The following is a 23603-nucleotide window of genomic DNA, read 5'->3' as shown; positions in this document are numbered from 1 at the left end:
GGAGATTTCCCACTGGCAACAGTCAAAAGCAGCACCGGAACCGGAGTCCCTGCTTAGTCAGACCACAGACCCATTCAATTTGTCCCAACGCGTTTCGTAGAATATTAATAGGTATATACTAGGGCGGGGGCCTCAGTTCACTTCCCCTGTAACTAGAGAGAATATTCAGCCTGCAAAAACCAGGCTGGAGTCAGACAGCGCAGTGGGACACGTATTGTAGCCTATAAATAATAGTACTGTAACGGGTTTTCCCCCACCCACTCGCAGATAATACTGTGGAGGTGTAGGAACATGCAAGGTTACTCAGGTGTGGTGCATTACCTGTTGGCTCACAGGAGGGCTGAGCTTCCGCCACGGGGAACCTGGGGTACATACATCTTATACATCTCTAGGTGCAACGCCTCCACCTGGGAGGGATCCCAACGGAGTGGGAGGAGGCCCTCACAGGAAACAACCACACAAAGCGAACAAATGTAAAACAGGACTGGCTTTACTGCATAACAAACCGTATCTACATACATCAACACAACCTTCATGCGCCACGGCGGACGCTAACCACACTGGGCGTCACGGCGGACGCTACCACCTCTGGCATCACGGCGGACACTAATCACACTAGGCGTCACGGCGGACGCTACCACCTCTGGCGTCACGGCAGACGCTAATCACACTAGGCGTCACGGCGGACGCTACCACCTCTGGCGTCACGGCGGACGCTACCCTCCCACAGAGTGATCCCACCCCGTGTCCAGTAACCCCCACCCAAATGTCTCGCACCCCCAACGTCAAATACCACTGTGCATGTGTATGTGTGACTGCGCAGCCACTATGTCTGGTGATAGGCCTGGTTGGTGCACGTGAGTTGCAGGTTACCTGCCCGGGCTCCAGCCACGGGTACCGCGATATCACTGGAGATCCGCCCGATCCGACGTTGTACTCCACACCGCGTTGGGTGAATTCCAGCGCGGATAATATCACCTTAGTCCCAGGGTCTTTGATGGTGTTCTGAGCCCAGAACCCACCTCGCAGGGCCGCACGGCTTTAGCACTGTGTCCCTGACTAAGCTACCAATAAATGGGGCAGTGTCCCTATCTAGGGCCTGTCCCTATACTCCACAAGCTATTAAGTGGCTCAGGACCTAACTGGGGCCTGGGGGCTGCTGGCCTAATGCAGAGGGTCACTGACCCCTGCATCCACCTCTTACCCCTAGCTGGTCCGGATCCTGACTGCCTGCGTGACTGCAAAAACCAGCGAAAAGTATCTCTTCTTTCCCGGGCAAATCCCTCAGCCCTATTGGCTCCCTGGCGTCAGGTGTCTCTGCCCCTATGCACCCTGGGGGCTGGCAGTCTATTCTCGCGCATGCGCGAGCTATCTGGGGCCTCCCGCGCTGTCTCCTGCATCTGTGCATGCGCAACAGCACTAGGCATGGCGGCGCCCTGCTTCCCGGCCGCTGGGGACCCCAGCAACGCGATCGCGGCCTCGGCAACCGGCCCGATCGCGTCCCCGGCAACCGCCCGACCGTGTCATGGCAACCGGCCGCACATCCACACCGCGCGCTACAACGGGGAAGGAGGGGGTGAGTGCGCGAGGGGGGACATGGCTACATCCTCCCCCTGGTGAAAACTCCAACGTCCTCGCTTGGACCACATAACTTCCCACCAATGTACAAAAATTATATAATAAAAATGCAATAAAATATATAACTTAGCACAGGTATAACTCTAAACGAGGTTGCATAACTCGGTGAGCATCACAATCACAGACTGTATCTTACTCCGAGAACACTGCTGAGCCTCATAATGGGGTGCCCCCATTTGATCATAGGTTACCCGAGTTGGAGGGTACCTGGCCCTTTGGCTCCTACGGAGTTGTTCTTCAGCAACTCCCTCTGGGGAGTAATAAGTACAGTCCTGAGGCTCAGCCTCTTCCCTTGAGGGGAGAAATGTCTCTGAACAGTCTCTGTTAAGCACAAAGCACGGGCTCTGTGGATCCAAAGGCTGGCCTGTTGGTGCCACCTTAGTAGGCATTGGCCTACGGGGCCCCTTACCCGTAGCTTCTCCGGGAGATGCCCCTTCTGTGGAATAGTCCCTTTGAGAGGGTCCCTCCATAGGGTCTTCAGGAGTTTCAGAGTGGGTCTCGTTATTTACAGTCTCTTGACCCACCTCGGAGAGATCGGACTCACCGTTGAGCGGTGTGGCCTGTATTTCTTCTTCTTCGTCTCCCACTTGGGGGATAGGGAGAAGGTGATTACGATGCCAAACCTTTACCCGGCCGTCTGTGTCTTTGATGCGATAGACCGGGAGGCCGGGCATCTGTGACTCTACCTCATATACGCCATCTCTCCATCGGTCTGCCAGTTTATGTTTTCCGGGGACTCCCAAATTACGAAGTAACACAGCGTCCCCAGGACGTAACTCTCGATACTTGACTTTGTTGTCGTATCGTCTCTTATTGCCAGCATTCAGTTTAGCTGTAGACTTCTCAGCCTGTTGGTAAGCTCGCTGCAAACTGTCCTTTAGCCTTTGCACATACTTGAAATGGGTAGCATTGTGTATCCCATCCGTTGAGACTCGAAGACGCACATCTACGGGGAGTCTTGCCTCCCGCCCAAACATGAGGAAGTACGGGGAGAACCCAGTGGACTCATGGCGAGTACAGTTGTACGCGTGTACCAACGTTTCTACGTGACGACTCCATTCTGTTTTCTGCGTTCCCTTCAGAGTTCCAAGCATGTCCAACAGGGTCCTGTTGAATCGTTCAGGCAAAGCATCTCCTTCGGGGTGGTACGGAGTCGTCCGGGATTTGGCGACGTTCAGCATTTTAAGTAATTCTCGGATCAGAGTACTCTCAAAATCTCACCCTTGGTCGGAGTGGAGTCGGTTTGGAAGACCGTAATGAACGAAGAACTTTTCCCATAGAACTTTCGCGACCGTGATAGCCTTCTGGTCTTTTGTGGGGAAGGCCTGTGCATATCGGGTGTAATGGTCCGTGATGACCAGCACGTTACCGATACCTCGGCTATCAGGTTCGATACATAAAAAGTCCATACACACCAAGTCCATTGGACCAGAACTCTTCAGATGGGCCATGGGAGCTGCTCTGGTAGGCAACGTCTTGCGTTGAACGCACCGGGCACAACGGCGGCAGTGTTGTTCCACCGCTTCCCGCATCTTGGGCCAGAAGAACCGGTCTCGGACTAGCCCAAAAGTCTTCTCTACACCGAGATGCCCGTGTTCATTGTGTAGGGACTTCAACACCAGGTATTGTAAGTTCTTAGGTAAGACTAGTTGTCTCCTATCCGGGTGGTTGTGGTATTGCACCACCCGATAGAGGAAGCAATTGTCTATTTCAAATTTGTCCCATTCTCGCATGAGTAAGGCCACCAAGTCATTGGGCGCACATTTCAGAAGGGCTGGGTTCCTCTTTTCAACGGCGTGCCGGATGATACTAGCGACAGGATCTCGAATTTGGTAGTCTACCAGATCTTTCCACCGGAACACCTTGTCATGCGTGAGGTGCATCCCTTTTGGGTCGCAGTAGGCGGCGGGGACAGCCTGCGACTGGCATCCCAAGGAGTCGGCCACTCGTAACTCGGAGAAGGCCACTTGGTCATTAACTATGGCTGCAGTTTTACACATAGCCCGCACTCCGGGGCCGGGAAGTTCTTCCCATTCCTCGTCATCGGGGGTAGCGAGTAGTCCTGGCCTTCGGGAGAGGGCGTCCGCCCCAATATTCAATGGCCCCGGCTTATACTTCAAGGAGAAGCGGTAGTTACTGAGGGCGGCCTGCCATCTGTGGCCGGCTGCATCTAATTTGGCCGACGTATTGATGTACGTGAGGGGATTGTTATCCGTCCTTACCTCGAAGGTGACACCGTACAAGTAATCGTGGAGCTTCTCGGTGATCGCCCACTTGAGAGCCAGAAACTCCAACTTGTGGACGGGGTATCTCTGCTCACTGGGTGTCAAGCTGCGGCTGATGTAAGCTACCGGCCGTAGGCCCTCCGGGTGCTTCTGGTGCAGGACGGCGCCTAGTCCATTTAGACTGGCATCCACATGCAGGACGTAAGGCTGTTCGGGATCCGCATAAGCAAGTACAGGCGCTTCGGTCAGACACTTCTTCAGCTTCAGGAAGGCCTGCTCACACTCAGAGGTCCATTTGTCACCGAACGGTTGGCGGGCTGATACAGCCTTCCTCCCGGTCTCGGAAGGGTATATCTTCAACAGATTGTTCAAGGGTTTAGCCTTGCTCGAGTACCCTTCCACGAAGCGGCGGTAATACCCACAGAACCCTAGGAAGGATCGCAGCTCTGTGACGTTCTCTGGGTGAGGCCAGTTCACCACGGCCTCTACCTTGGCAGGGTCGGTGGCGATCCCTTTGGCGGACACGATGTGCCCCACGTAGGTCACCGAGGTATGGCAAAATCGGCACTTGTCTAGGGATAATTTCAACCCTTCGTTCCCCAGGCGGTCGATCACCTTAAACAATCGCTCTTCGTGCTCTTCCAGAGTCCTTCCGAAGACGATGATATCGTCCAGGCACACCAGACACTCCCGGGGAATCATGTCTCCGATAGTCTTTTCCATCAACCTTTGGAACGTAGCAGGCGCCCCACATATACCTTGGGGCATACGGGTGAATTGATAGAATCCCAGGGGGCAGACCTGATAGTACCCTGATCGGAGGTCAAGCACGCTAAACCAGTGACTCCCATTCAGCGCATTCAAGATCTCTTCAATGCGCGGAAGGTTGTATTGATCCGGGATCGTGCGATTGTTCAGTGTTCGGTAGTCGATACACAGTCGTACGGACCCGTTCTTTTTCCGCACCACCACTATGGGCGACGCGTAAGGTCCTCGTGATTCCGTCACAATCCCAGCGGTTTCCATGTCTTGTATGGCGTTCCTCACATCGTCCACATCCCGAGGGGCAAGGCGACGAGAACGTTCCCGGAACGGAGTGGCATCACTCATCCGAATGGTATGTTGGGCACTGCGGCTGCACCCCACATCCATCTCGCTCGTGGAAAACACATGTCGTCGTTGCAGCAACTGGGTGGTCAACCGCTCTTTCCACTCTGTGGACAGCGTCGACTCGCCGAAATTGAAGTCCAGATCGACTATCCGCTCGTGCGCGGCCGCCGCCTTCACCTGAGGCGTGGCTCCCACCGGGCTGACCGGATATATGCATCCCAACTTCTGGTCGACATCAAACTCCATCGGAAAGGGGGAGAGATTCTGCACATACACGTGGGTTCGAATAGGGATCTTAGCCGTCCATTCCCTCACTTCGGGTAGTACTCTATACCCTCGCTGAACCTCTTCTTCTTCAGGCTCACTCTCCAGCGAGAACAGTTGGTCGTTCTGGTCTCGGTCAGGATAACAACACCAGACGGCCATCTTTTGCACTCCCCCTGGTAATATGGTTGTCAGTCCTCGTTGACGATTGTAGAGGTCCCCATGACGCTCCAAGGCATATACCCGGTGGCACTCTTTTCGTAAGATGGGGTCTAGGAGCGAATCGGCCAGCGGCAACTCGTTGGTCTCTTTCAAGTAAGCTCGGATTATAGCCTGCACAAAGTCCGCATTGGTTCCCAAGATGATGGGGTATTTGCAATGGTCGTGGGGCTCCGGGCATACCATGGCCGCTACCTGCATAGGGTGCTTCTTGCCGGTGTTCAGTTGGAGTATGTCCAGCTGGACCCTTGCAATCCCATCGATGGGGTAGTCTTCATTACTCAATCCCCTAACCTTCATATGTTCGGCCGGCCTCAGAGGGCAGTGTTGAAGGTGCTGGTCATAGAACTTGCGATATATTATGGTCACTTGTGACCCGGTGTCCAATAGAGCCGAGGCGTATATCCCTTCTATTACCACGGGCACGATGGCCGCGGGGCCCACTTGACTGCAAGCTTCACCGGGTGAGGCGTCCTCACTGGGGCCAGCGTCAGCAGGGGAATCCGTGATTCCCTGAGGGGTGTTCACCTCAGGCTCGACGGTCTGGGCTCGGCATACCATCGATCGGGCTGTGCTTCTTCTGTCGGGAGGTTTTTCTTCCGGTTGGTCCTCCTTCTCCGGACAATAGTACGAGATGTGGCCCTTCTTCACGCAGTTGTAGCAAGATACCTCACGGCGGTCCGGTCGACCCTTATACGTGAATGAGGACCGCTCAGAACTACGACTTTCCCGAACAGACGACTTGGGGGTCGCTTCCTCCTCTGGTGTGGAAGGTTTCTTATTCTTTGGGGCCGAGGGGGCCACAGGGTCATTCTTTGGGGTAGTTTTGGGTTTCTTTGATTCATGGAAATGGCGCTGCACTTCATGGTCTCTTATGTAATCCATTAGTTCCCCGTATTTAGGGGATACTGCCGTGACCGGGGCGGCCCGCATCATTATAGCTATGTTGTGGTCAGGCAACGACCCCTTGAGTAGCTGTTTGAACCGGTATCGGTCCGCTTCGGCCGCGGAAATGATATGCTTGTCCAGGAGGGTGCCCAGGGACAGCTGTAGGTCACAAACGAAGGCAGATAATTCTTGCCCTTCACGTTGTCGGAGGGCTTTGAATTGAGCCAGTAGCTCATCTTCCTCGTCTTTTCTGGCAAAGGATTTAATTAGCATTTCCACTAGTTCCTGGGCAGTAACTTCTCCTTCCACGCTCCGGTGCGCCCGCACTAACCGAGCGGCGGGGCCTCGGAGGCACTCGACCAGTCTTTGTCTCTTGCTGGCTTCAGAACACGACCACTCCTCTATGATTTGAAGCGTATGGTCCCTCCATGCCTCGATCCCCTCTTCTCCCGTGGGCGTCGGCAGAATCCCAGAGAAGGCCTTGAGTTTCCGGTAGTTCTGTGCTTGCGTCGAAATGGTTACAGCTTCTACTAGTTGGGAGGCTATTGTGTTCACGTCAAGATTCCCACTAAGGGCCTGACTACTGCTCCCAGTTCCTATGCTAGGCATGGTTGGGGTCCCGCCAGACCGTTGATCAGGGTTGGGTGGGATGAGCGGGCTCCTTGCCCAGCTGGCGGTACCTCCTAATCCGCTTGGGGTGAAAGAGACCCTAGGGGGGTCCACCCGGTGAGGCGTACTGGTCACTCGTTGGCTCGGGTGTAATCCAGTACTAGTGGATGCTTCTTCAGGAGATTGAGAGTCAGCGTAGATCATGCGGCAGTCCTCTGCGGAGGGCTCGGGTAGGTTTAATACATGGGGGGCCGTTTCTAAGCATATGTCACTCATGGTGAACAGGAGACAGGTGATCCCCCCGGCCAGCAACATCCAGTTTATAGTCCCCCGGGCAACTTCTTACTTGCGTGCGCACTGTAGATAAGTCTGTATCAAGTGCTACCCTGGTCACTGCAACCGCGCGTCTTGGGGATATTTGGTGCGCTAAGGCCCAGGCATGGACATCCTGCGGTGACGGCACAGACATGATGAAAATGAATCGGGCAATTTAGAAAAAAACGGAACAGGGCACCCCAGGACTTGATCTCAGCAGCGCCTCCAAATGTAACGGGTTTTCCCCCACCCACTCGCAGATAATACTGTGGAGGTGTAGGAACATGCAAGGTTACTCAGGTGTGGTGCATTACCTGTTGGCTCACAGGAGGGCTGAGCTTCCGCCACGGGGAACCTGGGGTACATACATCTTATACATCTCTAGGTGCAACGCCTCCACCTGGGAGGGATCCCAACGGAGTGGGAGGAGGCCCTCACAGGAAACAACCACACAAAGCGAACAAATGTAAAACAGGACTGGCTTTACTGCATAACAAACCGTATCTACATACATCAACACAACCTTCATGCGCCACGGCGGACGCTAACCACACTGGGCGTCACGGCGGACGCTACCACCTCTGGCATCACGGCGGACGCTAATCACACTAGGCGTCACGGCGGACGCTACCACCTCTGGCGTCACGGCGGACGCTACTCTCCCACAGAGTGATCCCACCCCGTGTCCAGTAACCCCCACCCAAATGTCTCGCACCCCCAACGTCAAATACCACTGTGCATGTGTATGTGTGACTGCGCAGCCACTATGTCTGGTGATAGGCCTGGTTGGTGCACGTGAGTTGCAGGTTACCTGCCTGGGCTCCAGCCACGGGTACCGCGATATCACTGGAGATCCGCCCGATCCGACGTTGTACTCCACACCGCGTTGGGTGAATTCCAGCGCGGATAATATCACCTTAGTCCCAGGGTCTTTGATGGTGTTCTGAGCCCAGAACCCACCTCGAAGGGCCGCACGGCTTTAGCACTGTGTCCCTGACTAAGCTACCAATATTGGGGCAGTGTCCCTATCTAGGGCCTGTCCCTATACTCCACAAGCTATTAAGTGGCTCAGGACCTAACTGGGGCCTGGGGGCTGCTGGCCTAATGCAGAGGGTCACTGACCCTTGCATCCACCTCTTACCCCTAGCTGGTCCGGATCCTGACTGCCTGCGTGACTGCAAAACCCCGCGAAAAGTATCTCTTCTTTCCCGGGCAAATCCCTCAGCCCTATTGGCTCCCTGGCGTCAGGTGTCTCTGCCCCTATGCACCCTGGGGGCTGGCAGTCTATTCTCGCGCATGCGTGAGCTATCTGGGGCCTCCCGCGCTGTCTCCTGCATCTGCGCAACAGCACTAGGCATGGTGGCGTCCTGCTTCCCGGCCGCCGGGGACCCCAGCAACGCGATCGCGGCCTCGGCAACCGGCCCGATCGCGTCCCCGGCAACCGCCCGACCGCGTCATGGCAACCGGCCGCACATCCACACCGCGCGCTACAACGGGGAAGGAGGGGGTGAGTGCGCGAGGGGGGACCTGGCTACAGTACTTTATAGGTAGGGAACACAGAAATCACATGCAGTGGCTTTCAATGTCAGGAGGCCACAGACAACACTTAAGGCAATATATATATAGTATAATATCAAACCTTGCTGCGTACATGTCCCACAGAGTCACTTATTCAGCACTGTATAGCGGAAATGGTTCCAGGCCTATTACTTTGCAATGGGTGTCGTGCCCAGGGCACTTAAAAGGACACAGATGTGTTTGTAGGGGCGATCTCCCAGCTGCGCTCTGGTTTTAGGACTCACAACTTGGAACCACAGCTTGCACAGTCTCACTCTCTCTCACTCTCTCTCACTCTCTCTCACTCTCTCTCACTCTCACTCACTCTCACTCACTCTCTCTCACTCTCACTCACTCTCTCTCACTCTCACTCTCTCTCACTCTCACTCTCTCTCACTCTCTCTCACTCTCACTCACTCACTCACTCTCTCACTCTCTCACACTCTCTCACTCTCACACTCTCACACTCTCACACTCTCACACTCTCACACTCTCACACTCTCACACTCTCACACTCTCACTCTCTCCGACCTTGCTTTCTTGTCTACGGAGCTCCTCAAGACAGGTCCTCTTTCATCCCTCTCACGTGGGTCTCCCTCTCGGCGCACTCCTCCCTGCCTGTGTATCTCCACACATCTCTTGTCCTGACATCTCAGCTCCTCAGGGTCCCATGGGCTCTTTCCTTTCTTCTGCTCTCAGCCACTGGCCGGAGAGTATGTCCATAAATACACTTAACATTGTGGTATGCAGAGCAGGGTAACTCCTTATAACCATCAGAGGGATAGGGGGCAGGGGGGGGGGGGGGGCGGGGGCGGTCAGCGCATATATATAATGTATACTTTGGGGTGTTATATACATATTTATTTTTTTGTTAATTTATTCATGTTTCTCTCCTGCATTGGAAAATTAATTTGAAAATAAATCCATCTAATCAAAAGTGGTGGGTGAGCAAAGCACGGTCGGACTTGTGGATGTATTTTTTGATCTAGTCTGTGTGCTTTTGTGTGATGATTTTCAGTAATTATATTAATGCAGATATGCAAATCCGGTCTATTTCACATAGAAAGGCACTAAGTATAAAAGCTTGGATGCTCTGCCCCAAGGCACCTGAACAAAGCGTTGTATTTACATTACAGACCCGCCATTTCGCACTCCCTTATAACACACAGGCTTCCTGCCTCGTCTATGTTCTGATTTCCAGATAACTTGGCACAGCGAGATTTAGCAGGCTCTGGGTTTCGTGCCAATGTTATATTAATTGGGACTACGTGATGTTAAAACATTGATATCTGCCACGCTTGTTTTTCTCTCTCATTCATTAAGTTGACGAATGACGTCCCTACGTTTGTGAAAACGTAAACCCTCGCCAGCCAGTGGCACAAATATAAAACATGTCACCGATGATACACTTTCGGGGCTTTGTTGCTCAAACACATTTCTTATATCTGCAGCTTAATTAAAACAGATCATGCTTTTAATTAACAGGTTGATGTATTAGCCACATGGGAGAAAAATGCTCTTTCATCAACATTTCTTCATTGTTTTATACCCCAGAATAAAAATATGTCTCTAAACATACCTGCAACAGAGGTTGGGGGAGGGAGGGGGAAAGTGGGGCTCATCCAGGGACCCCCTGCTTCCAGAGATATTTGTTGCTTATTTTGTGCCGGTTGTGACCCACAGAAAAACTACAATAACACTGATATTATAGCCCAGTGATGCTCACGTTCAGCCTTCATGGGCTACCAAAGAGGCTACATGTGGCTGGGCTAATACAGTACGTTAAGTATGTGTTAGAGAAATCCTGAAGAACTAGTCTGATGGTAGGCCTTCACTACTAAACTTAAGCACCGCTGCTAAAAGGTAAATTAGTGAGTAGCTGGTTATCCCTAAAATATAGGCTGCCTGGGGTGTGTTTCAATATTCTTGTCTGGTTCTGGAGGTTTTACTGATACAGGTTGCACTAGGCCAGTAGTTTTCAACCTTTTTTTGGTTTACTGTTGAATTTCCCAGAATTCAATAGTAAAATTCTGGGGAACCCCAACCCTCGCCCCTACTTCCCCTCCACCCCAACACCCGTCTTTCTCCCCCTCACACTCTCTGTCTTGCACGCACACATACACTCTCCCCCTCTCACTTACACACATATACACGTTCCCCCTCTCACTTACACACTCACACACACTTACTTTAAGGGCTGACAGCGTGCTCTTACCCGATCCTACCTCTCCCTCCTCTCAGATGGAAGTTGGCACCAGGGCCGCCAACAGGGGGGGGGTCTGCCGGGGTTGGTGTCACGGGCCTGCTGGCTGGGGGGGGGGGGGGCGGCTGTTGCTGTTTCCCCCCTCTGGCCAGGCCCTGCTGCCAGTCGCGGATGGGTCCCGGCTCCCAGCTGCCTGCAGGACCTATTTTTTGCCAGGCTTTTCTCTCCCTGTCTGATGCTCCAGGTCCTTTGATGTCAGTGCCGGAAGTCAACTGGGCTTCCGATGCACGCCGGCGTGAGAGCGAGACCCGGCGCGCGTCACCATCAGACACCTCAGCCACTGCCCCACCTCCTCTCTGCAGCCACCAGCCCCCTCCTCTCTGCAGCCACCGCCCCCTCCCCTCTCCACTGTTCTTCAACCACCGCGCCCCCTCTCCGCCCTTCCGTAGCCACTTGCCCCCCCGCAGGCACCGGGCCCAACCTGACACCATCCCCAAGGTAAGTCTGTCCTGCTCCTTGCATTTCTGTTGGCGGCCCTGGTTGATGTGACCGCCGGCAGGAGCAGGGAGAGGAAAGTGGGGTGCCGCCGTACTGCCGGGCCTGAGACAGCTGGGAGAGTTGTCCCAGCTCTCCCCCCCTGGTGGCCGCGGAACCCGAGGGGTGCTTGTGGATCCCCGGTTGAAAATCACTACACTAGACTGAAGTCATAACATGATAATAATAACAGTGTATGCAGCACTGTACAAAGAATCTTGCCGGTACAACGGTTCCTTGCCCTGAAGAGCTTACAATCTAGATTCCTAAGGCACAGGGATATATAGGAGAAGGAGTGGCTCAGTGACTACCGACACTGACTGGCAGTGGAGTTCAATTCCGGGTGTCGGCTCCTTGTGACCTTGGGCAAGTCACTTTATCTCCCTGTGCCTCAGGCACCAAAAACATAGATTGTAAGCTCCACGGGGCAGGGACCTGTGTCTGCAAAATGTCTCTGTGAAGCGCTGCGTAAAACTAGCAGCGCTATACAAGAACAAGCTATTATTATTAGTATTATTATTATTATTATGTATGGTGGCACACAAAATGTGAGAAGGTCTTGACACTGGTATCGAAATCGAGTTCACCCACTTTAAATGTAGTGTTCTTCCCACTGATCTGCTCCTTTATCCCAAGACACGGTAAATTCCCCATTGTGACGCTACATGCTCGTGTGTCTGGGGGACCTCATAATGTCTTCATGTCGCACGCTACGCTGGAGTTTCCTCTTTAAAATGTGTTTACTTTGCAGTGAATCTAACGCTGCCCTGGTAAAGAAAAAAGTCCAATCTGCACCCAAACAAACCATGTTCTAAATAAGCGTGAATGTTGAAACGGGACTTCCTTGGTTTTACTTCCAATGACCAGGTTGGTTAAAAATTGATGTTCCTTTTACGAAGGAATGTGTTGCAGGTCTCCTCTGGCAGCGATAGGGTTGCCAGGTGTCCAGTATTGAACCGGACTGTCTTGTATTTGGACACTGTCCAGTAAGAAATGAGAAGTAATGCTGGACATTACGGTATTACCTCTCTGGACATAGTGACCTGACCAGCTTGGGAGGCTGCGGGATTACCCTGAGCAGGGAGAGAGCGGGGCTGTTGCTAGGAGGCTGGGCAGCTTCCTTCATCCTGATTGGCTGCATTACCCAGCAGCAGCCAATCAAGAGGAGGTGTCAGGAGCCTGAGGGTGGGGCCAAGGAGAGGAGAAAACTGCATGGAGCGGAAAGGTGTGTGTCTCGAGCGTGTCATACTTTTCACCATTGTGTTCCAGTATTTTTGGAGAAGCCACCTGGCAACCCTAGGCAGCAAGGGGGTCAATTTCGGAAACAATGCCGTAAAGGTTAGCCAGCTCAGATCTGCGCGCCCCTTTTTGCACTATCTGCGGATGGGCAGCTCTGCGATGGAGCACAAATAAATACCACCTCATTTTAATGTCAACCAGCGCCAAAGGGGGGACAAAGAAAAGACAGGAGACACGTTGAGAAGAGAAGACAGCGCAGTAACATGGAGCATGAAAATCGGCTTTACGGATACAATTGTTTTGGTGGTTTGGGCGCATTTTTAACCCCTTCTGAACTGGAAGCTGACTTTTTTCTCCCCAGCCTCGTTCACAGTCTATGTTATTGTTGAAAATCAGGTCTCCTTGACCGTCTCTCTTTGTGTTTCTAACAGACACCACTTCCCCTTAGCAATTGACTGAGTCAGCCTGTGCGATTATTTCAGTTCATTGCTTATGTGGGTTATTTATGTCCCTACTTAACCTGCAGAGCAGTGAAAACGTTTAGCAATTGTACGTGCAGAAGATAACTACAGTATTTATTAGTCTTAACACAAGGAACATACAGTAAGTTTCCACTCATTATGGATGATATTTGATGTTTCTGTACACAGAATAGACAGTGACACAGTGACACAGTGACACAGTGACATTCCTCACCAAGACTGTCATACATTACAATGTCAGCCTAAAATATCAGTGGCTTTAAAGAGGCTGTTTAAGCGGCATTTTAAAATAAATACAACTTTTTTCTTTGTTTTAATATATGCAGCCTTTAATTGCCTTTATTGAAAACTAATTACCTAAGCTGCCGATTGATTCGTTCTCCTGTGATCCTGCTTCCAGGGTTCACTAAATGGCTGCCTTTCAGGTTCAGTCAATCTGTCAGTGTACAGCAGGCCTGCACAACTCCAGTCCTCGAGGGCTGCAAACAGGCCAGGTTTTCAGGATATCCCTACTTCAGCACAGCTGGCTCAATTGTTTGCGGCCCTCGAAGACTGGAGTTGTGCAGGCCTGGTGTACAGTAACTCAGCAGCTACAATGTATTCTTATATGACCAAGGTAACATTATATATTGTTACCGTTTGCAGCTCAAACAGATAGGAATATTGGCAGCAAATGATCCCAAGCAGGAAAGTGTTACAGATCTCGCACTGCTGGGGGGGTGGGCTTAAAACTGCTATAGAAATCAGAGGAGGCTCGGTGTATTAAAACTAATTAAAAATGGCATTAAGAGTTAAATTAAAGAAATAAAATGTAGTAAGTTTTATCTAACACTACAGAACTGTTTTACTGGATAAAAACAAACACATACAATATTACAAGGATTGCTCCTTTACGCAAATATATTTTTTAGTGCAGGGGTCGCAAACTTTTTTCCCTGCGCCCCCCTGACGGCGGTCACCTCACACCCGCGCCCTCCCTCACCCCCACTGGGGTCGGCTCCGGCGTCATGACGTCACGTTGCCATAGCAATGTTGCGTCACATGACCTTGCGGCGTCATTTTACACCCGCGTTGCCATAGTGCCACTTAGTTTAAGCGCCTTCGGGACGCGCGCGGGGCGGAAATAGCCGCTTTTATGTCAACAATGCCCTTTTTCTAAAGGGTCAAGGCATTGAATTCCTGTTGTGTAACAACACTTATTTGTTTTTCCGGATGCATCTCCTGCTCACCGTCGTAGTTTACACTTTAAAGTGGGAAGGTATTGTCAGGGTCGGTGCAAGGGTATTCAGCACCCAAGTCGAACCTTCTCTCCCCCTCCCACTCCTCCTCATCCCCCTCCTCTCTCTCCCCCCACCCCCCTCTCCTACCCCCCTCCCATTCCATGTCACCCTCCCTCGTCTCACCCCCCCTCCTTTCGCTCCCTCTCCTCTCACTCCTCACCCCCCTTCCCACTCTTCCTCAATTACACCTCTCCTACTCCTCAATCACCCCCCTCCTCCTTAATCAGCCCCTCTCCTCTTCCTCAATCAATCCCCCTCCTCCTATTACCCTCATCCTCTTCCTCTCACCCCTTCCTCTTCCTCTCACCCCCTTCCTCTCACTCCCCCTCCTCTTTCACTCAACCCCCTCCTTCTTCTCTCACCCCCCTTCTCCTCACACCCCCTCCTTTTCCTCTCTCACCCCCACCTTCTCTTCATCCTCTCACCCCCACCTTCTCTTCATTTTCTCACCACTCCTTCTCCTCTCACACCTCTTCTTCTCCACTTCTTCTCTCACCCCCTCCTCTTCATCTCTCACCCCCCCTACTCCTCCTCCTCTCTCACCCCTTACCAAAGGCTTCAATGTCTGAGATGAAGCAGGGCAGCAGAGAAAGACGGCAGGCGGCAGCAGGAGAAGAAGACAGAGGAGGAGGACAATGCGGGAGAAGAGGAGCAGGACAGCAGAGGAGGGAGATGGCGGGCGCCAGCAGGAGAAGAGGACTGCTGGAGCAGAACAACCGGGGAAGATCTGCGCTGTAGGAGTGGCAGACATAGGAAGTCAGTGAAGACTTCCAGGTCGGACCGCTGGGGCGCGCTCCTTCCTGGCCGTCCTGCTCTGTCGCTGTGCTCCGCTTCTGCGATCCTCCATCTTCTTCTCCAGCCCCCATCTGCCGTCCTGCACCACACCTGCCACCGCCCCCGTCCTCCTCTGCTTCCACCACTGCCCTGCGCTTACCGCCATCTTCCGCCACCCCCCCCAGTATGTACCGCCCTAGGCGACCGCCTAAGTCGCCCAGTGGTTGCACCAGCCCTGGTTATTGTTAAAACATTATAAATAATTAAAATGATCATCTAATGCTCTTTTTTTTTTACATAGGATTAAAAATACATTTCGTCTTTCCTCTTAGTGCTTTGCTATTTTATACCATTTTTATTTTTTTGCTTTGGACCAAAAAAGACCATATTTTAAAGTTTCTAAACTAGGACTTCAGATTGTTTATGCATTCATCTAAATCCATCCCCAAAATGCATGGCTAGCGGTTTTATTTTCAGCGTATCACTTTTAAAGGTCAGTTCTGAATTCACTGAAACAGTCTTTGTGTCTTTCTCCCACTGGAAGCTAAAAGCTTTATTTCATGAAACAAAAATTGTGTAATTAGTAAAACAGAGCATATGTTGTGGGATAATGAACAAGCTACTACTGCAGGGTTTAAATACTAATTGAGTATGGGAATGTGCGATCATTTAATTCAATTATTTGTAATTATTTACATTCAGATGTAGTAGCAATTTTTAATCAATACAAGAAAGCAAAAGGCTCTCTTTGTAATATTTCTCCAGGAAAAATAGCCATATTAAGTACTGTAGATCCATAGGTTTGTCTGGATTTTTTGTTTTTACTTATAACTATTCCTACAGGGGTATATAACCATATTTTGAAAACATATTAGAGTGAAAAATAAAAAAGACAATTATTTAGAATTATGCTCTATCATATTGAAAACACTTGGGCTCAACTCCTTTTTTATGTAACCATGCTATGCCAGGATGTATAAAAGTTGGCGAGGGAGACCCCTAGTTAGCTGGGAGTAGCTGTAAGGAGATGTGTGTAGCTGGGAGCAGCTGCTAGCTTTAGCTTTTATCTTAGCTCAAGACTTATGCTCCAGTGGGGATTCCAGCTGCTGTGTCTACCCCAGTGTTGGTTCAGGCCTGGAGTTCTGTTCCAGAGGACACTGCAGGGAAGAAGGAACAGGGGAAATCTCCTTAGGGAGTTCCCTGCACCCAGGTCTATAGGGTAACCCCCGTTCCCCAGTTGTAAGTGTGTGTGTTGTTTACCTGTAAATAGTTGTGGATATTTCTTTTTCCAATACATTAATTTGATCAACTCTGTGTTTCTGTCTGGCGAACTGATCCCTGTGTGATAGTCCTGGTCCCCCGTGACTGTTACGTCTTCCTATTGGCCAGTGTGCTGTGGGGATTTAAATACCAGGAAGTAACCATTTCCACAGTACGTATCTCGAAGACCAGAGGGTCCCCAGAGATGCTGTGGGGACATCCGGCTTCCCACCTGTATAAGGAAGGGCGAGGGACTGCTCTTTTAATAACTGATTGTAGACTTTAGTTGGCAGAATGGCAGTGGTAAGGATTGACACAGGAGTAAATTGTTGAGATTAGAATTGAGACACTTTTAGTAAATAATTGGGGGATCAGTGCTAAATTTAGATATGTTTTTAATGCAAAAATCTAATGCCATGTGTTCAGGCTTCGTCATTTGGATTAGTCATATGGAAGCATGTGTAATGTAACTATATTCAGCCATAACTATATTTATCTACTTCTCTTATAACAGCAAATGGCAATAAGTCATTTATTGACGTGGCACCCAAAACAGTGCCATTTATAATATGCAGAAAACCAAGCGCCCTACAAAAAGTAGTTGTATTATTCCTCGTTTAAAGAAATTCTATTATGTTTTTAAATACATTCAATTTTCTTACAAATTAGAATGCGGAAAAGTTATACTGTGAAGAAAACTAGTAGTCCTGGTTTGTAAATAGTAACACTAGTGGTACTCTAGCACGACATTTTAAACCTCGTGTGTCATGTAAATGCTAACTTTTATATTTAAGACAAAAGTTTTATATAATAGTGTTTTATGTTAAATTCATGTACATCTATCCCCCTCTTGGAGGATTACTAATTTCTATTAAAGGATTGATTGCCTTAGGGGTTTAACAGTGTGGGCGCAGGTTACTCCCCTTCCCACCATGTGATGTATGATGTCAATATAAGGTTATATATAGCCACCCTATATGTTCTAGAAGCAGGTTCTTCAGAGTTGTGACTGGGGTCCTCACTGTTAGTCCTGTACATAGGTTTGCGTGTTTAGGAATATGTTTTAAGATGTGTTCTGTCATCCTTTATTGTTTTCCAGCTAATGACATGCCCCTTCTAAGCAAGCATCTGTTAAAGTAATGGCTGTAACGCGTAGCTCACCACAAACGAGGCGCGACCGCGGGGCTGAGGTAGGGATTGGTACAAAACGCAGACCACAACTGCGAGGGCGCGTCTAGAGTGTAGGATAGTCTTGCAAGCCGGATCAGGATAATAGAAGACAGCGTAATGAGGTACTTGCCGGATCTTGGAGTATGAAGTAGCGGATCATTGGGGTATGTAGCCGGAATCAGGATTGGAGAGCGTAGAGAAGTCGTAGAGCCAAAGCCAGGGTCAGTGCAGGAGAGTGTAGAGTAGTCGTATCCAAAGCCAAGGTCAGCGCAGGAGACTATCACAAGGTAAGTTCCAGGCAGGGTCAGGCAGCAAGGTTCAAGCAGACAGGCACAGCGTAGTGACTTCAGCGTCACACAAACAGAGGTTATGCTCGACAAAGACTGAGAGTTCTCAGAGCATATTTATAGGATCTCCCACCAATGGGAGGCAACCAGGAAGTAGGGCAGCGGTTCCTGATAGGCTGCTGGATCATGCAGGGGCGTCCTATTGCACAGCCAATAGCAACCGCATTAGAGTGTGCGCTCGCACAGCGTGCAACACGTAGGAGACCCGGTCGTGCGCCATGACACCAGTGCCAGTATGAGGGCAGAGACCAGAGGCGGGAACAGAGGCGGAATGAGGAGCCCGACCGCTAGTACCGACGTCAGGACGGGGGCGAGACCGAGGGGCGGAGACCGCAGACCGACGGGGAGACCGCACACCTCGCACGCGCCGCGCATCAAGACCGGAGGAACGAGAATGCGCCCTGCGCCCAGAGACAGAAGAGGCAGACGGGACCCGCGCAGGACCCGCGTGCCACGCGTGAGTGCCACTGCCAGGTTGCCACTCTTGAGTGCCATGGGGATCAGGTGACCGAGTAAGGTTTAAAGGGGCAGCAGTACCAGAACGGTGAATCCTCACAATGGCAAACCTAAGTTTGTGGGAGAGAGATGCCAATTGCCCTGGTCTCATAGGGTTGCCCTTACCGCATCCTGTCCTCATAGGGTTCCCGTACGCCTGCTGCAGCCTGTGCTCACATTGAGCCTGCTTGTCCAGAAGGATCGCATTTCATCATATCCTCCATGGAAGCGGTTTCTACGCCCTCCTTTTCAATGAGTAACTAAGTCCTGCACCTCCTCTGGATAGGATCGGAAACTACCATAGGATAAAGTCGGAGAGTTTTTATTTGCCATGAGTTTTTGTCAAGGTTCCGTATGTGTCAATACATGTGAAGTGTTCTAGATTGGCTTCTGTTTTCTAAAACTTCCTGGCGACCATCTTTTTCCCATACTTTCATCCCCGCCAAGCCTGCAACCTACCCAGCACCCTGTAAGGTCCGAGAGACGGAGAATTGCCATTGTACATCACTAATCTGATGTGACCTCCCTTAGAGACGGGTAAGGAGGGTCATATCCAACTCACTAGCCAGAAAGAATGTATATTAGATGGGAACTTTTACCACCTGTAGAGCAAGTTTCTACCCTATGGCTCATTGCGAAGCGCAGGTTTGTGCAATGCTATAATGCTTTGGGATTGACCAACATGATAGTTCTTCATAGGGATAAGTATGTGCAGAGCTTTCAAAGCCTCTTCATGTGTCCAACAACTCTTCTTCATCAACATTCTCTGCGTATCTCGCCACACTAATTATTACTAGAGATATCATCAAAATGAGCGCTCTTGGTAACTCAGATGTGTGTAGCAATTAATATTGGCCATTATTCCTTATACTGTTTATATATATATATGTGTATGTATGTATGTATGTATGTATGTATATATATATATGTATGTATGTACATCGTTATTTCTATGGTGCTTTCCATGTCCATAGTGGTTTACAGCAGCAGTAATGCAAACGACAAAATAAGAGGAGACATAATGGGAATAAGCACGTCACATATAAAAGGAACCTGCAATCCCTCTTTGCCTTTACGTTAGTTAGCAATGTCCTTAGTGGTTAGATTAGTCCTCACCAGGTCGCCACTTAGTGGTTGCTTGGGGCACTGCAGCCTGAGTGGGTACTTGGGTTTTTTAACTTTCTCCTCTACGTTCTCGGCCTCCAGGCTTGCCAGCAAGTGCTCTGCCACCTTCCCGAGGCAGCCTTCTCTCTTCGGACTGCAGTCCCTTCACTGAGCTCCATCTGAAGAACCCTGTGCCAAGCCAGGGGGGCCTTCCTCCTCCACTTTCCATACCAGGGAGGGGGCTTAACTGCCAGTGGAAGGTGAAGGAGTCCATGCCAGGCAGGGGGCTTAATGGATGGGGAGTGGAGCCCATGCCCCGGAGCACCACACAGGTTGGCCTAGAGGCAAAAAATGGGGAGAAAATAAAATAATAATAAGTTCCAACTCAGGCTGTAGTGCCCTTAATTACCCACCAGACGGCGACATGGATCACAAATCACATGTTTGTTTGTTTGTCAGTCAGTTGTGTATAAAGCACAAATCATCCTCTCTTAAAGCAGCAGTTTAAGCTCCGCGTTAACAAAAATATCCCTTTAATATGTGCATCAATACAATGCACACAATGATATGTAATTAGCTAAGTTACTGATCGATCCGTTCTCCTGTGATCAATCAGTGCAGCAGAAGAGAACCAAAGATGCACATATACAATTGGTGCACTGCTAGAGAGAGGGCAGGGCTCAAAAAGGGGTGTGCCAGAGACGTTTCAGAAGAGGAAGTGGATGTGACTTTGTATCAGACAATATCCTACGTGTGTTTTTTTTTTTTTTAATAAATAAATCAGTTCTGCACTATGAGAAAATACTTGTTGCATTTTTTTTTTAAACAACTCTGAATTACATTTTTAATCTATTATACTGTAACAAGCCTTTTTTGTTTCTATAGCAACCGTTCTGTAGAGTACTCATCTGCAGCTATTTAGTGAACCCCCGAGCTAAATCTTCGCCGATCGATCACAGGAGAACGGATCGATCGGGAACTTAGCTAATTACTTATCACTGTGTGGATTGTATTGATGCACATATTAGAGGGAAAAACAAAATGCTAAGAAAACAAAACCCAGCAGCTTGGACGGCTGCTTTAAATGGAGCATCGTTCTCCCGTGGTACCTGCTGCTGTTGTTGTGTACTTGTGTACATATGACCCAGAATGGATGCAGATTGTGGCAACCAATTATTTAGGAGAACAACACGCCTCACAGGCTCGCTCATTAATTGACTGAGCAGCAATGATGCGGCTTATTGAATTTCCCTTCCTATCAGTGTTTAATATCGCTTTACCAGAGCAGAAATAGATCTCTCTGTTTCTCTGCTCTGGGGGATCCAGTATGCTTCAGGAAAGAGACAACGCAGAAAGCCTCCATTCAGCAGAGAACATCGCAGCGCTGAGAACCCAACTGGGAACAACAGATAAAGATGTAAGGTTACCCAGCAATGCTATGTAGCGGGGTAGCCCTGGCTACTTATTCTCTGGCCCCTCCCTGTGAAGAGAGTGCACTGTTGGGAGTAAATCCTTCAGAGCCTGGTTATGTTATTGCATAAGAAAGGGATTTCCAACCTTTTGTGTCTGGAGGAACCCTTTAAGTATTTCGGGGAACCCCTATCTGGATGACACATGTTCGACGGGTAAATCACAAACTAGACTTGTAAAGCAGTGGGGATAATAATGAAATCATACTTTTGAATAAACAATGTGTATATATTTTGTAATGATTTTGGTTTAAACATCTCACCCCTTCCCCCCTCCCCCCCTTGCATCTCACATCACCCCCCACGGGTCAATCAATCTCTCCCCCTCCTTCTCTCTCCTCTCCCTTCTTCTCTCTCCTCTCCCTCCTCTCCCATCTCCCTCCTCTCACCCCTTCTCTCTCCTCTCTCTCCCCTTCTCTCTCCTCTCCCTCATTCTCTCTCCTCTCCCCCTTCTCTTTCCTCTCCCCCTCTCCCCCTCACTCCTCTCTCCCTCCTCTCCCTCCTCTTCTCTCTCCTCTCCCTCATTCTCTCTCCTTTCCCTCCTCTCTCCTTCCCCCTCTCCCTCCTCCTCTCTCCTCTCTCCCTCCTTCTCTCTCCTCTCTCCCTCCCCTCTCTCCTCTCTCCCTCCTTGTCTCTCCTCTCTCCTCCCACTCTCCGTCCTTCACTTTCCTCTCCCCCTCTCCCTCCTCCTCTCTCCCTCCTTCTCTCTCCTCTCTCCCTCCTTCTCTCTCCTCTATCCCTCCTTCTCTCTCCTCCCCCTCTCCTTCCTTCTCTTTCCTCTCCCCTCTCCCTCCTTGTCTCTCCTCTCCCTCCTTCTCTCTCCTCTCCTTCCTTTTGTCACACACACACACACACACACACACACACACACACACACACACACACACACACACACACACACACACACACACACACACACACACACACACACACACTTTGTCACACACACACTCTGTCACACACTCTGTCACACACACACACACACACACACACACACACACACACACACACACACACACACACACACACACACACACACACACACACACACACACACACACACACACTGTCTCACACACACACACACACACACACACTGTCTCTCTCACACACACACACACACACACACACACACTCTGTCTCACACACACACACACACACACTCTGTCTCACACACACACACACACACACACACACACACACACACACACACACACACACACACTGTCTCACATACACACACACACACTCTGTCTCACACACACACACACACACACACACACTCTGTCTCTCACACACACACGCACACACACACACACACACACACACACACACACACACACACACACACACACACACACACACAGTTTCACACACACACACACACACACACACACACACACACACACACACACACACACACACACACACACACACACACACACACACACACACACACACACACACACACTCTGTCTCACACACACACACTGTCTCACACACACACATTCTGTCTCACACACACTCTGTCTCACATTCTGTCTCACACACACACATTCTGTCTCACACTGTCTCTCTCACACACGTCACAAACATGTCACACACACTCTCACACACTCTCTCTCCCTCACACACGTCACACACACACTCTCTCTCACACACTCTCTCCCTCACACACGTCACACACACTCTCTCTCACACACTCTCTCACGCAAACAACGTTTACAGCAGAAGCAGTAGCCTCTCCTCCCCTCCCGTAGCTCACATGCAAAGTTACAGCCGACACCACGGATCACAGGCCAAGATCCCCCTCTCCCATCCCATACCTCAGGCAGCAGGAGGCTTGAGGTAGCGAGCACTGCACGCGCACACCTAGGAGAGGGGAATGAGGGAGGAGGAGAGCGGAGGGGGGAGATCCAGGGGCAGCAGCGAGTGAGGGCGGCCAGGCGGAACCCCTGGGACTGCTCCATGGAGCCCCGGTTGAGAATCACTGGCATAAGATGTTAGTTAATATAGTTCAGGATTAGGCTGGTACTACAAGGGCTTATGCCTGGTAGAAGGCCGGCGTACAGGCCACTCCCTTGGGAAGGGTTGGGGGTTTTCCTCTAAAAGTTAGAGTTAAGTGGTTCTGGGGGAGTTCTGTGCTGATCTCTCTGCTTGGAGGGAGCACAAGTAAAGCTTCTCCTGGATAGTAGTGGGCTGACACCCTGTTAGGGGGTGAGGTAGCTGAGGACGGGTGCTGAGGGCCTCAAGCCCTGGGTATTGCCTTCAGGGGAATGGAACATGCCATGTTGTGCTGTGCTTAATAAAGAACGTTGTACCGTCCATCGGGGTGATGTCTGATTCTGAGACCAGAGTAAGAGTTGCCTGTGAGGACCCTCCTGGCTAACCCAGGATCCTCATTGGATTGAGGCGCTGAGC

At 50.6% G+C, this 23603-nt stretch overlaps 1 protein-coding gene across 2 annotated transcripts in view; it reads left to right on the top strand.

The window, feature by feature from the left end:
* Positions 1-23603, top strand: part of OSBPL5 (oxysterol binding protein like 5) — a 104832-nt gene that overhangs the window by 33139 nt on the left and 48090 nt on the right. The window lies entirely within an intron of this gene.

Source organism: Ascaphus truei, chromosome 12, assembly GCF_040206685.1.
Source record: "Ascaphus truei isolate aAscTru1 chromosome 12, aAscTru1.hap1, whole genome shotgun sequence".
NCBI lineage: Eukaryota > Metazoa > Chordata > Amphibia > Anura > Ascaphidae > Ascaphus > Ascaphus truei.
This window is presented reverse-complemented; position numbering and strand designations above follow the sequence as displayed.